The sequence below is a fragment of the Triticum dicoccoides genome, chromosome 7B (assembly GCF_002162155.2).
Source record: "Triticum dicoccoides isolate Atlit2015 ecotype Zavitan chromosome 7B, WEW_v2.0, whole genome shotgun sequence".
Classification (NCBI taxonomy): Eukaryota; Viridiplantae; Streptophyta; class Magnoliopsida; order Poales; family Poaceae; genus Triticum; species Triticum dicoccoides.
Genome location: NC_041393.1, coordinates 534,320,808 through 534,334,319, shown reverse-complemented (window position 1 = coordinate 534,334,319; position 13,512 = coordinate 534,320,808).

The following is a 13,512-nucleotide window of genomic DNA, read 5'->3' as shown; positions in this document are numbered from 1 at the left end:
CCTTGACCGACATCATGGTCCACCGCACCGGATCTGCTTAACCGGCGCCCTCGTCCACCACAGTGTAGGCCCTTCATTGACTCCCTCGTCCTCCCCGTTGCTGGCCCTTCATACAAGCCCTCGTCCGCCACAACAAATCCGCCTCACTGAAAGCACTGTACACCGTGCCCGCCGAAGCCTTCGTCCACTGCACTGGACCCGCTCCATGGACGCCATATTCAACTCCATTGGCCCTGCTTTACCGACGCCGTAGCCTCATTAGGTTATTTCGATTTGTACTCCTTTGATTTTTTCTCTTCTTTATTGTACAACTGTTCACTTACCACATATGAGCTTTCTTGTATGTTGACAGGTGCCACAACTGAAGCACCGGAGCCGCTTCAGCAACAATGATAGCTGGCCCAAACTCAACCGCAACACGAGCACCATCGACGATCCTTAGCTATCAAGTATGACAATGATACCCATACACCGCCGAGAATCAGGTACTATTATCCAACGGCCGGTACCTATGTTCACTTTCTTAGCATAAGCACCGCACCTTTGAATTTATTCAGGGGCATCATTCAATTTTTCATGAGACACGTTATTCTACTTGCAGCTGTGGGGCCATACTTCTGGCAGTGAACATGTTACATGTGCTAAATTACATACCAGTGCACATATAGTTAATATGCTTTAGTTTTGTCCTAAGTATTACTGTACTTCCTAGATATCACTGCATACTATTTTACTTCTTGCATGCTATATTTATGGTAATGGTGTTGTTCTGATGCCACCTGTTGGTTTCATCAGACTGCTTCATGTTCTCTATGCTTAATTACACATCAGCAAACTAGCATGTGGTTCCGCTGCTTTTTGTTCGTTTTACCCTACATTTTCTGATGCTAGCTATTACATCACTGCTCTGAGCCTATGTTCATTACTTTTGTGTGTGTTCTTGATCTTCCCAAGTTGCATGACTAATTTGATGCTTCTATTAATTATGGAGCTGCCAACCCCATCAAGCAAAATATTTGTTCTTTTGGGGCTGGCACCTCGAACAAGCATAAAAATTGAGGGAAGTAGATATATTGTCGTGTATACACACAGCCTTCTTTCATTTTAGATGAACCATTTATGATCAATTCGAACCAGTGCATGCGATTAAAATTAATTTTACCTAAATAGAGGGTGCAGAATAAACTACAACTAGATTTGCAACCATGGGATGCTGACGATATCTTCAAAGAACATTGCAACAACAGCGAAGCTTCACAACAACATATGGTAAGCCAGTGTGTTTTAGTACATGTGAAATGTAATGCGAGTGGGCTGCTTTCTTGGCTTGTGCCCTCAACCTGTAATCCTACAAAATTACAAATAGTCAAGTTGTCTGCTTTGCTGTATTGCTTGATTCTAATGCTTGTTTGTTACTTGTTACGCTATACCTGAGTTGGCCAATAAGTTAGCAGTGACTGCTATTCTATCGTAAAGAAATGCATGCCTAGTTCATTTGAGTCCTTAACTTTTCCTCTGAACTTCATCACAAGACTGTCTTCATAGTTTATATGAGGCCACACTGTTAAGTGCTTTCTCAGATTATTTCAACTGCTTAGATGCCTTGGCAACTTAAATATAGCGGTGGTACACTCCCTTTCAACTAGGGATGTCAAGTGGGTCCCATTTAATCCCGATTAAAGTCCACTAGTGGTATGATAGTTCGAAAGAGTTTTTTTTGGGGAAAACGAACTAGGGAGCTAGCAAAAACTAACTAGATGGGACTGGCGGATGTTGTTTATTCTCCACTTATATCCCTAGTTTCATCTTACCATTTTAATTTCTTTTCGGCTGATGCTGCTTCGAACCATTTAAATATAGCTTGCCATGCTCAGCAATAATTCGTATGTCGTTTACCATGTAAGCTTACTACCTGGATCATGCGATAACTATCTCTTACTTATGTCCAGCGGAAACCTTTCAGGACGCTGTTCACACTAGGACACAATGTACAACCCCAGAATCTATTTGTGGAAGCAGTGCGCCATCCATGTTACCAGATGGTAGCAGTTCAGAGGCAACACCACCGGAGAGCAGTCTGAGCACAAATATTATAGTTCTTGAGGCTCTACTAGAGGCAGAAAGAGATGGTGTGGCTGCCATGAATGAGGTAATCTTGATCTCAAGGCTAGAAATTATGCAATTAGCGGCACGCATTATGCAAGCAACCCAAGAATTGCAGGAAGTAAGAAAGTTGCATTTGAAGACGGAGGAGGTCCTGTTGTTTCTGCTATCTAAAGCCCAGGGTAATCCCGGTTCTTCTTTAGATAGCAGTTGAAATTGTCATTAGATTATTGTACTTGCATGTTGTGTCATGTCTCTGAATCGATTATGTTGTAAGACCCCCTATGTTGTCCATGTGTTGTAATGATCTGAATTTTTTAGGCGAGGTAATCCTCGGTACTTGTATGATTGACATAAGGTGAACTGTTTTTCGTGTGAGCATATTGTATTGGACGAAATAACTGTTTGACTCAAAGTGTATCCAACCTACTGAATTCGAAGATCACGACATTTCTAAATCATAATCATATATGAAGGTAGAATAAATCTTTGTTGTGGTTTTGAAGAAATAAATAACAAAACGTAGAATTATCTGTGGATATTTGTAATCGGATACAAATTGGATTCGAATTTAGTTGCCAGGGCCCAGGGCAAACATGAATGCTAATTCTCCCAAGTTTTGAACGAAGCGGCTAAACACCCACTATAATTTGTGGGCTGCCCGAAGCAAGTGTTTGCGAGATGGAAATTACTGTCTACCCTGACACTTGACATCCTTATCGACCGTATTTACACTGCTGTCGATAGGGCTAGACTAGTAACTTCAATCAGACGTGACACGGCGGCCTCTGAGCCCATTCAGACACGATGGGCGCCAAACGTGGGTGGCAAAACACATTTGATTCAAGCTCGTCTGAAAGACATGTGTCTCTCCCTCCATTTTCCCATTCATACACGGTGGGCAGCAAAACAAACTCTCCTCGTCCGAAATCAATGTAGGCTAATATTTCAAATAGGGGCAGATGTGTAACTTCCCTCAGACGTGACACAACCTCCCTACCTGTCAGCCCCAATCATACACCATGGGCGCCAACCGTGGGCGGCAAAACACCCTCTCCTTGCCCGAAATCATTACTGGCAAATATTTGGGAGATGCAAGATTACCGTCCTATCCCCAACCAACGTGATGTCCAAAATTTTAAACGGGGGATAAGTTCGTAACTTTTCCACATTTCAGACAAGCGCGTCCCAAAGTTTGAGATCCCCCCTTCCCCTCCATTTCCCCATGCATACACCGTCGGCACCACGGCAACCTCCCCACTGCGGCCAACCTCCTCCGTCTGCCATCCCATCCTCCACCTTGCCGGAGCCGCTACCCCTACCCCGTCGTCCACTACAAGAGATGGACGTCTCTCATACACGGCACTGGACCAGGATCCTTTCATCGCGTCCTCTCGCTTCATCGGCACCATCGTCCACCTTGTTGTTGCCGCTCCTACAACCGCCTCGTCCACGGCAACATGATTTATCCCCCGACCCGGCCATTTGCCGTCTAAAGTCTTCTTCCCCGCCGCTGACAGCCATCGCACCCACAACACCCTCAATGTATCAGCAGAGGCCTACACGGCGTTACAAGAGAGGTGGTACTCTTCCATATGTGCTTAAGTTATTGATCTCACCCGAAAAATAGATCGTAAATTGTTTACTGTACTTTTCTTGTCCGTACCAAATCGTAGTGGCTAGTTGAAAACAAACATTGGTTGCGAAGTAGCTTTGTCCAGTTTGCACCTTCAGATCTGCCATGGCACGGTCACTATACTCGTAAAGCTTATGGTTTTCCCCCTTTATATTCACTACTATCATCGTAGGTGCTTTGTGTCATGCTAGCACTGCTCCTCAAGACCTCAACCCAAAGCTACATGTTGAAATACGAATTTGATATGATGCTCATATCACTAAAACATAGAAGATTTAATTGGTCACCTAATGTTCCTATATTCATTTCGAAAAGCATGTGCGTCACCCACTGGTCCAGCTAGTTCCACTTTCCTGATTTTACTCTTGATGCTTAGGGTTTTCCCCTTTTATCTACTCTACTATGATCTGCGTAGGTGCTTTCTGTCGTAGTAGCATTACTCCACCCTTCAAGCTAAACAACACAACATTCAAAATTCCAAAGCTTATTTGTTCAAATATGATTGTGATGTGATACTGATATTAGTTAACAAACACATTTAATTGGTTAGGTAAAGGTCCCACTTGAGTTTCCAAATGCATGTCGCGGCATATAGAGAGACAACAGAATTGCATTTCTTTGTCACTTGTTGACCGTACTTTCTTGTCCATACCAAATCTTAGTTGTTATTTCAAAGCAAACATCGGTTGCTAAATACCCTTTGCATGGTTTGCAGCTTCAGATCTGCCATCCCACTGCCACGGTCAACACTATACTCATCATGCTTACGGTTTCCCCATTTTATGATGACCACGAACAGCCTACGTGGTTCACATCGTAATAGCACTGCTCCACCCATCGAGCTAAACAAGCTTAGTTGTACAAATACAAATCTGATATTATGCCGATATTAGTAAAACTGAGAGATGTTTAATTGGTCAGCTAAATGTTCCTACTTTAGTTTCAAAATGCATGTGAGCCACATATGGAGAGACCGGAAGGAATAGTATTTATTTGTGCGCTCTGGTTCATCATGGGTGGCCAACCGACATTGTATAGAAAGACTTGTAATATCTTCAATCTGCTTGCTCTTCTGCTCTTCTTTAAGATGATCCTCTTCCTCTTGTGGTCGACTGGCTAGGTTGAGTTGTTCTCCCTTAGTATATTTTGAATTTGTCAAGTTAGGTCGACTTGTTCTTCTTTACTATATGTTGAAGCTGTCATCTGCGAAGTGTCATCGCTTCTGGAGCTCTCATATTTTGAGTAGTAGGCCACATTATATTAATGCACACACCAAATTACAGCATGCATGACATCTCTTAGAAGAATTGCAGAGATAGCACAAAGGGGCTTACAGGGAGGCAGTATTGGATTAGAATCACTTCTGCATTACAAAGATAATCTCAGTTGTTTTTATGTTTCCATGCATGATAGATATTGAACATTATCAAAATGAATATGAGAATGGGCGCACGAGAGGAATATAGCGAAACAATCCAGTGGCTAACAAACTTAGCATGGTGGAGGATGGCCTATCTTATTCACCCATCAAGGTGCTTGCTCTAACTTGGCAAGGTTGTATTGGTCGCACATATTTTGCATCTGACCTCTTGCATTACTTTTACTTTGTTACACTATCTGCTTAGTTTAAGCATCACATATAAGTATATGCCATACCTATCCATTTTTTGTACCTATTCCATGTGTCGTCATACTATGTTTTTCCAGTAAAATGTTGTTCTTTCGTAATAGATCTCCAAAAGGAAGAGGGTGAGTGCAGATCCTCAAGGAGTACAAACTAGGTATTTGGAAAAAGTAGTGATACCTGTTAAATCAGACAGATCAGCAGCCACAGAAAACACATGCCCAACTGTACCACACTTTACCCCTACTCCAGTGGCCAAACCCCTATTAGAACTGCTGAGAGCCCAGCGTCAGGTACTGTTGATGATATCAATTCAAAATTTGAACTCCTAAATTTCTGCATGTGCCTTACCTTCTCTCTTCTATGAAAACTAATTTCAGATGAATCTCCTTGCTCAAAGGATCATATGATCTCACAACAATACTGGGCTCTGCATTGCTCTTGTCAGTACCTCTTGCCCTTTTACCTTATAACACTGTACTTAATTAATTGCTATTTGATTATGTATCATTAGTCTGCACCTGAGCTTCATTATCCTCTGTTTCTTCCAATATTATTTGATCTATATTTACTCTTTGCAAAATGTAGAATAATGGCAACTCTTATAAAGAATTTTCTTTGGGGAATTTATTGAATTATCCTTCCATCAATTGTCTAGCCCGTGTTAACATGTAATGTAAGTTCATCCTTCTCAAGCCTTCAAACTTTGTTCTAGTATGGATTTGGATAGGCATCATTTCCTCCACTACTATTTACTTTGCTGTTTACATCTGATTGGATGTTTGCAACAACTACCAGTTTTAAATTGTAGTTGTAAAAACATGTTCCTTATGCAGAATAGATCCATTTATTTGCTTATATAATTGTGAAACCTGTTACGTGTCTCCTTGTTTCTCTTTCAGAGTCGTATCTCTTATGCCAGGCAAAAATTTAGGGAAGATAGTGAGCCAAGCCATCTTGAGGACAGCGAGATGACCCCAAGGTCCTGTCTTGATGAAGACAGTGAGTTGAAGCTACTCACCAACAGGTGTGAGACAACCTCTGTGCAGTCGCTGCCTCAATCAGTTCGACTTCTTCAGTCTCAACTTAAAGCGGAAAGGCTTGCTTCAGCTCAGCTCCGACTTGAAGTCAAAGATGTAATGAAGATGTCAAAGGACTGCCTTGCGCACTATCGTGCCATACAGCTAGCTAGGGATGAAGTATCTATCGTTGACACAACTGAGGTCTCATCAGCTTGTTCGGCTGCTTGCGGGGCCCGTCCTGGCCAGGCCTAGTGCCTTCTGAAGTGCTCTCAGTTTTGTATATTCTTTTGTCGGCATGTTTATTTGCACTGGTGGCGAACTTTGATGCCCAGTGGATGTAATATGTGTAATAGCCATGATAGCCTAGCGTAAGTTGCTTGCTTATTTATTTCCTTGTTGTCTTGTTTATTTGTTTGCTTGTAGTGAGTGCAGTTCTTTTTCCGTGGTTTGATAGTGGCCGCAACTACCTATTTTTTAAAACTAGGCCACAATAAGCATGGGCTACATATTTACTGTGGTGACACTGGGCCTCCTACGGGTCGTAGGAACAATGGGCCTTCTACGGGCCATAGAAATAATGGGCCTTCTATGGGGCGTAGAAACAATGGGCCTTCTACGGGCCGTAGAAACAATGGGCCTTCTACAGGTCGTATCATCAATGGGCCGTATACGGGCCGTATGATCGATTGGCCAAACATGGGCCAATAACAGACCACATTATGGCTGTAAATGGGCTAGAGTTGGAATCGTCCATTCATGGGCCGACCATAACGGGCCGTTGTTAGTAGGCCATATTTAATGATGCTATGAAAACGGCCCAACATATTAACGGGCCACAAATGGGCTGACTGTAACCACTGGCTGAATTTGGCCCACAAGCAAAAAATGATAGTAACATGCCATAAGTAACCGAATGCTGGAAATGAGCCCAAGAATAAATAGGCCCTGAGAAGGCTGAAAGATAACATGGGCTGGAAACGGCCCAATGGAATAATGGGCCGTTAATGGGTATAAAGTGATACACTATTCATTATGGGCCAGTTTCACCACGGGCCGTTAATGGGCCAAGAGTTACAAAGGGCCTCATATGGACCGAAAGACGTCATGGCCCATACATGGGCCAAAAGTTAAAACGGGCTGGAATCATATTGGACGGCCCAGATGACGATACTGGGCCTAATTCGGATAGGTCGTAACGGGCCCTGGGTTAGCGGGTTGTAAATGGGCTATATGCGAACATGCCGTTAACAGGCTTTCCGTGGGCCGACCCGCCACCTTTTGACCAAGTCAAACGGGCCGGTGTTTTCACGGGAATGGGCCTCTGTTGGGTCGTGTCACGTATCGACGTATCATAGGCGCCTTCGGTCCAATGAGTGGATGACATCTGTCCCAATGGTGAGCCGACACGTGTTTCCTCCAGCCAATGATGATTTTACACGTGGAAAATCCCCATTGGTCGGGGCTGTTAACGGGTTATCGGATCCAAAACCGGACCTGATAGCTTAACGGCGAGCCATTACGGTGGATGCCACGTGTCGGTCACCCTTGATGAAAGCACTTCTATGACGCATGATTTATCATCATGGAAGTGAACACTTCCGTGATGATAATTTTGGTAATGTCATGGAACACTTCTACGACAGCACATGTATGACTATCTTGATTCTATCATAAAATTGTCATGGATGTACAAGCATGACAGAAAACGTGACCTACTATGACAAACACGTACCATCACAGAAGTGTATTTTTTTGTAGTGTATGTATGATGTTAATCATAGAATTGCATCTTCATACCATCTACAGGCTAGTGGTCAAGTAGAATTGAGTAATAGAGAGATTAAATTGATTTTACAAAAGACTGTTAATAGATCTAGAAAGAATTGGTCCAAGAAACTTGATGATGCATTATGGGCCTATAGAACTGCATATAAAAATCCTATGGGTATGTCTCCGTATAAAATGGTTTATGGAAAAGCATGTCACTTACCTCCCGAACTAGAACATAAGGCATATTGGGCTATGAAAGAGCTCAATTATGATTTCAAACTTGCCAGTGAGAAGAGGCTATTTGACATTACCTCACTTGATGAATGGAGAACCCAAGCCTATGAGAATGCAAAGTTATTTAAAGAAAAAGTTAAAAGATGGCATGACAAAAGGATACAAAAGTGTGAGTTTAATGTAGGTGATTATGTTTTCTATACAACTCTCGTTTAAGATTTTTTGCAGGAAAACTTCTCTCTAAATGGGAAGGTCCTTACGTTATCGAGGAGGTCTATCGTTCCGGTGCCATCAAAAACAACAACGCTAAAGGCACAAATCCGAAGGTGGTGAACGGTCAAAGAATCAAACATTATATCTTAGGTAATCCCAGAAATGTTGAAACCAATGTTATTGACACCGTAACCCCGGAGGAGTACATAAGGGGCACTGTCCAGAATGTTTCAGACTCCAAAAAGGAATAGGTATGTGGTACAGTAAGTAAACCGACTCCAAAACAGTTCTGATAGCAATTTTTCTTTGTTTTGGAATATTTAAAAAATTAGGAAAATAAGAAGCAGTCCGAAGGAGACATGAGGCATCCACGAGGGTGGAGGGCGCGCCCTACCCCCCTGGGCGCGCCCCCTGCCTCGTGGACACCCCGTGTGCCCTCCGGACTCCATTTTCTTGCACGATACTTCTTTTAGTCGGTAAAAATTCATTATATAATCTCCCAAAAGTTTTGACCACCGTACAACGACAAAATCTTCTCCTTTTGTTTCGAGTTGTTTTTCTGACAGATCTAGATCACATGAAGTTTTCAAGTGCCCCCAAGGACAAGTTTTTCGAGAAGGTCATCAACCCTTACCTCGCGGAGGTGCTGCAACACCCTCAAACCATTGAGATGCATGAGGGGGTGCTGCACATCCGCGATGTTGAGGGACCGAGGAGGACCTAAAGCGTGGAGACAAGACTCGAAGCATTGGAGCAACAAGTTTTCAAGTGCCAAGGGATGGTGGAACATGGACTCAATGCCAACCACATGATGATCGCGGAGTTCACCAACAACCACAAGCTGGATGCCAAGAACATTGGGGAGACCATCTTTAAGCTTCGCGAGAAAATCGATTACCTCCAAGCCCAGATCTATGACCTGCAAACCCAAAACTGTGAGTATGAATATAGATTCAGGAGGATGAGTTTGGCTGCAGATTTGAGGATCCCGGAGACTCGATCATCCTTCTATGATGGTGAGCCTATGCCTTGGAAGATGGACGACAAGCCTACATCATCAACAACTCCATGATCACCACCTCTGAAGAAAGAGACATAAACACATGAGTATGGGCACTCCCCTTGGCAACTGCCAAGCTTGGGGGAGGTGCGCCGGTATCGCATCACCATCACACTTCTATCTTTACCATTTTTCTTAGTTCGATCCTTTTGGTTATATCTTGATCTAGTAGAATAAAGTTTTAGTATGATCTAGCTTTGAGTTTTGTGTTGATCCCTATCTATGTAATCGAGTCCGTGATTTATATATAATAAAGATTAGTTTTGAGTTGAGGGCTTTTGCTATCTTGCTATGATCTTGAGGGAATAAAATTAAGAATAAAAAGAAATAAAAAGATCATATTGATCTTATGGAAAGTAATGAATTCACATATAAAGAGTATGATGAATAAAAGTTGTTGAGAGTTGACAAACATAGTTTTGGTCATCATTGCAATTATAGGAAGTAATAAAGAAAGACAGGTTTTCACATATAAATATACTATCTTGGACATCTTTTTATGATTGTGAGCACTCATTAAAATATGACATGCTAAAAAGTTGATGTTGGACAAGGAAGACAACATAATGGGTTATGTTTTCTTATATCCGAAATAAATTATATTGTCATGGATCATCCAACATGTTGAGATTGCCTTTCCCCCTCATGCTAGCCAAATTCTTTGCACCAAGTAGAGATACTACTTGTGCTTCCAAACATCCCTAAACCCAGTTTTGCCATGAGAGTCCACCATACCTACCTATGGATTGAGTAAGATCCTTCAAGTAAGTTGTCATCGGTGCAAGCAATAAAAGTTTCTCTCTAAATATGTAAGATCTATTAGTGTGCAGAAAATAAGCTTTATACGAGCTTGTGATATGAAAGAAATAAAAGTGACGAACTGCATAATAAAGGTCCTTATCACAAGTGGCAATATAAAGTGACATTTTTTTGCATTAAGATTTTGTGCATCTAACCATAAAAGCGCATGACAACCTCTGTTTCCCTCTGCGAAGGTCCTATCTTTTATTTTTATCTTCTACCCTTATACAAGAGTCATGGTGATCTTCACCTTTCCTTTTTACACGTTATCCTTTGGCAAGCACTATGTGCTAGAAAGATCCTGATATATATATCCAATTGGATGTAGGTTTTCATAAAGTATTATTGTTGACATTACACTTGAGGTAAAAGGTTGGGATGCGAAATTAGAAGCCCCTATCTTTCTCTGTGTCCGATTGAAACTTCATACCCATAAGTATCGCGTGAGTGTTAGCAATCGTGAAAGACTAAATGATAATTGAGTATGTGGACTTGCTAAAAAGCTCTTATTTTGACTCTTTCCGATGTTATGATAAATTGCAATCGCTTCAATAACTAGATCATCGTTTGTTAGTTTTCAGTGAAGTTTCTGATTCATACTTTACATTGTGAATGGATTGTTACTTTAGCATAAGAAATTATATGAAAATATATATGTTATTGTTCTAAGAATGATCATGATGCCCTCATGTCCGTATTTTATTTTTATCGACACCTCTATCCGTAAACATGTGGACATATTTTTCGATATGGGCTTTCGCTTGAGGACAAGCGATGTCTAAGCCTGGGGGAGTTGATACGTCCATTTTGCATCATGCTTTTATATCAATATTTATTGCATTATGGGCTGTTACTACACATTATGTCACAATAGTATGCATTTTCTCTCTTATTTTATAAAGTTTACACGAAGAGGGAGAATGCCGGCAGCTGGAATTCTGGGCTGGAAAAGGAGCAAATATTAGAGACCTATTCTGCACAACTCCAAAAGTCCTGAAACTGCACGAAAGTCAGTTTTGGAATATATTAAAAATATTGGGCGAAGAAATCACTAGAGGGGGGCCACCCAACAGCCACGAGGGTGGAGGGCGCGCCCTACCCCCTGGGCGCGCCCCCTGCCTCGTGGGCCACCAGGCAGGCCCCCGATGCCCATCTTCTTATATATGGTGTCTTTTTCCCTGGAAAAATCATAAGGAAGCTTTCGGGACAAAGCGCCGCTGTCTCGAGGCAGAACCTGGGCGGAACCAATCTAGGGCTCCGGCGGAGCTGTTCTACCGGGGAAACATCCCTCCGGGAGGGGGAAATCGTCGCCATCGTCATCATCATTGATCCTCTCATCGAGAGGGGGTCAATCTCCATCAACATCTTCACCAGCACCATCTCCTCTCAAACCCTAGTTCATCTCTTGTATCCGATCTTTGTCTCAAAACCTCATATTGGTACCTGTGGGTTGCAAGTAGTGTTGATTACTCCTTGTAGTTGATGCTAGTTGGTTTATTCTGTGGAAGATCATATATTCAGATCCTTTATGCATATTAATACCCCTCTTGATTATGAACATGAATATGATTTTTGAGTAGTTACGTTTGTTCCTAGGGACATGGGAGAAGTCTTGTTATAAGTAGTCATGTGAATTTAGTATTCGTTCGATATTTTGATGAGATGTATGTTGTCTCTTCTCTAGTGGTGTTATGTGAACGTCGACTACATGACACTTCACCATTGTTTGGGCCTTGGAGAAGGCATTGGGAAGTAATAAGTAGATGATGGGTTGCTAGAGTGATAGAAGCTTAAACCCTAGTTTATGCATTGCTTCGTAAGGGGCCGATTTGGATCCATATGTTTCATGCTATGGTTAGGTTTACCTTAATTCTTCTTTCATAGTTGCTGATGCTTGCGAGGGGGGTTAATCATAAGTGGGATGCTTGTCCAAGGAAGGGCAGTACCCAAACACCGATCCACCCACATATCAAATTATCAAAGTAACGAACGCGAATCATATGAGCATGATGAAAACTAGCTTGACGATAATTTCCATGTGTCCTTGGGAGCGTTTTGCTTTATATAAGAGTTTGTGCAGGCTTGTCCTTTGCTACAAAAAGGATTGGGCCACCTTGCTGCACCTTGTTTACTATTGTTACTTGTTACCCGTTACGAATCATCTTATCACAAAACTATCTGTTACCATAATTTCAGTGCTTGCAGAGAATACCTTACTGAAAACCGCTTGTCATTTCTTTCTGCTCCTCATTGGGTTCGACACTCTTACTTATCGAAAGGACTATGATAGATCCCCTATACTTGTGGGTCATCAGCAAGCGACTCTGACTTCACTACAAGCGACGGCTGACAAAGCCCACACGGCAAAGGCCGCGAAATGCCACATGAAAATCCAAGCCAAGCAATCAACCACCCACATTGACGACATTGCAGCTCTGATTCTAATCGCGAGTTATGAAGCATGCAAGGAGATCATCTGCTTAACTATGATCCAAGTGGTGGGCGCACCGCTATGCAAAGCAAGGCTTAAGAGCATCTCCAATAGACGACCCATATGTAAAAATACCTAACTTTTGAATCTTCGAGAGCAGAAAACGTTGCTCCAACAGACGGTTCATATGTAAAAAAATTGGACCACCGCCTCCCGAAGGTGTAAAATTGAAAACTTCATGATGCAAATTTACATCACGAGATACAAGTGATGTAAAACCACGACCGCCCACCAAACGACCAACCACCACTTCATTCTCCTTGCGCCTCGCGACCGCCCGCCCGCTCCCCGCCCGTCGCAGCTCCCCCATGTCGGCCTGTCGTAGATCCAGCCCCCCGTCGTTGATTCCACCCCGCCTGGGCCGCCGCCTGCCGTCGCGCCGCCCCATTGCGTCCGCCTCCGCCCCGCCCTGACCCCATCTGCCTCCTTTCCGTCCGCCTCCGCCTCCGGTCCGTCCTCCGTTCGGCCCCGCCCCGTCCGCCTCCGCCCGGCCCTGCTCCGTTCGCCTCCGCCCGGCCCCGCTCCGTCCGCCTCCTCTCCGGCCGACTCCGCCTCCGC